Raw genomic sequence first — 2416 nt, 5'->3', positions numbered from 1 at the left:
CTTCTTTCTCTTTTTTTTTTGCTTTCTCTCTCATCGCTATCTATCTTCTTTCTTGTTTATTTTTTCACTGCTTTTTTTCTTTTTTCTTATTTACTCTTACTATCTCCAAATTTCTCCTGTTTTCTCTCTATTTGCTGTCCTTCTTTGTCTTTTATTTTCTCGCGTCTCTTTTTGTTTTATTCTATATTTTACCTTGCTTTCTTTTTCCTGTTGATTTCTCTGTCTGTGCACGATTTTGTTTTGATATATGTAGATACATATATAACAGTTTCCTACACTTCCCCCCATATATATATATATATATATATATATATATATATATATATATATATGAGAGGGCTGTGTTTGAGGGCAATGGCAACAAATATAACCTTTTAACACTTCATACAATGTTTCAAGCAAATTACAAAATCTTCTTTTTCATCTCTCTCTATCTTTATCTATTATATCTATAAAAGTGAAAGTGTCTCTGTGTGTGTGTGTCTGTGTACATTTCCCTACACAATAACTCTGTCAATTTTTAACCTACAGACTCGAAATTTGATATACAGGGCACTGGGATTTGGGAAAATCGATGTGATTGATTTTCGGGCAGAAATTTTGCGATTAAGGGGTAAAAGTTCAACGATTTGTCCTTTGAAAACTCTACCAAACTCCTCCTACAATTTTTGATCTAAACACTTTAAATTTTAGATATAGATTCCTTGGACATGGATCTAACTTAATAACTTGATTTGAGCCCAAAACAATCAATTTTAGGGGGTCATAATAGGGGTCAAATTTAAAAGAATTGACTTTTTTTTTGCTCAGCATACACCTCAAAACACCCGGGCAACGCCGGGCACCCATGATAGTATACATATAAAATGAGAATGTGTGCGTGTGACGACACTTCTAAACCTATATACTCAACGAATTTTTGCAGGCTTGAAATTGTTACTAAGGGGTCTAAATTGAAAAATTGGTATGTAGCAGTCATCAGATTTTTATTTTTGCTAACTGTTTCACAAATGCGCATGCGTGAATAGTTAACATTACAGATTGCTTATGTTAAGAGTAAGTAGTTTGAAAACCATTTTTAAAGATCGTGTCAAAATTGCTTACTGGTTATCGTACTTGACTCACTGTCTTTCGGTTTTGGTTTTGATCTAAGCTCGTGTATTTTCTTTTTTACTTACAAAAAGTAAACGGTTTAAAAAAACATAATTCTTGTCATATCTAGTTTAGTTCGAGATTTTACTAAACATCATCTCTTCCTAGGTAGTATAGTAAGCTAAACTTGCTTGTTAATTCTTGCCTTTGTAAAAATGTGTTATTATTATCATTTTTATTCTCTGTTGCTCTGACTTTTTATTTTTAAATTCTCCACAAAGCGTGAAATTTGCCTAAATGTTTTCGTTGCTATAAGTATCAAATAGTTTTGAAAAATTAGGCCAAATAATATAAAACTATGTGGGAGTAGCATGGACATTCGATTTTTTGTTTAGGGGAAGTGAACCAAGAAAACTTATACTAAGTACATACTTAACGTTTTGCTCACGATTCTGCTTTATATAAAAGAGATTTAACGTTTTTATCAATTTTTTCTGCCGTCACAAAGAAGGTTTTTGAATCGCGATAGAGAGCATTATAGAAATAGGATTGCATAGTCATAATGGATGGTGTATGACTTATTTCCAACTGTTCTTTCTGGTATATGTTCCCCAAACTTGCTACTACATTTGATATTCAACTTTTTATAGATGGTCCAGTGTGTGTGTGTGTGCAAGCGGAGGGGGGGCGATCGGAACGTGAATGTACAGACACACACACACACACACACACACACATATATATATATATATATGATTGAGAGAGAGATAGAATTGTATAATATACTTTCGTCAAACTGGAATATTAAGCGACTCAAAACTGGAAGTCTTATGGAGTCAGGCGATGATAGCTGAAAAAGAGTCACCTGGATATGAAAGAAAAAAAGTAAAGAAACGATTTTTATTTTCAACATTTTTTTATAAAAATAAGTAATGACATAAGCTGTTTGATTTGTTTTAGGAAAATATAATAAAATGTCCGTACTTTTCAATTTAGAGGCTATGCTATTTTTTAGATAGGATGTACAAGTAAAATTCGATGTTTACAATATCTTTTGTTAATTAAATTGTTAAGTAAACATACAGAATAGTTAAGAAAACCCCATCATTACGTTGTTATTCCAGTAAACTGCAGGAGCACCAACATGTCTGCGTTTTATTTTAAATATTTTTGTTTTTACAAAAATAAGTAATCAGTTAATTTTCTCCTTTAGTAACTACTCCAAATAAGGAAGAAATTTAATAACAGGGACTACGTCTGAGCCAACACCGTTTGTTGCCAACTTGCTTCTAAACAGTCTCTTATTCTTCCGGATCGCCATATT

This window comes from Euprymna scolopes, chromosome 9 (genome assembly GCF_053919585.1).
Source record: "Euprymna scolopes isolate OS-2025 chromosome 9, ASM5391958v1, whole genome shotgun sequence".
Lineage (NCBI taxonomy): Eukaryota > Metazoa > Mollusca > Cephalopoda > Sepiida > Sepiolidae > Euprymna > Euprymna scolopes.
The sequence above is the reverse complement of the archived record's forward strand: the minus strand, read 5'-3'. Positions refer to the sequence as shown.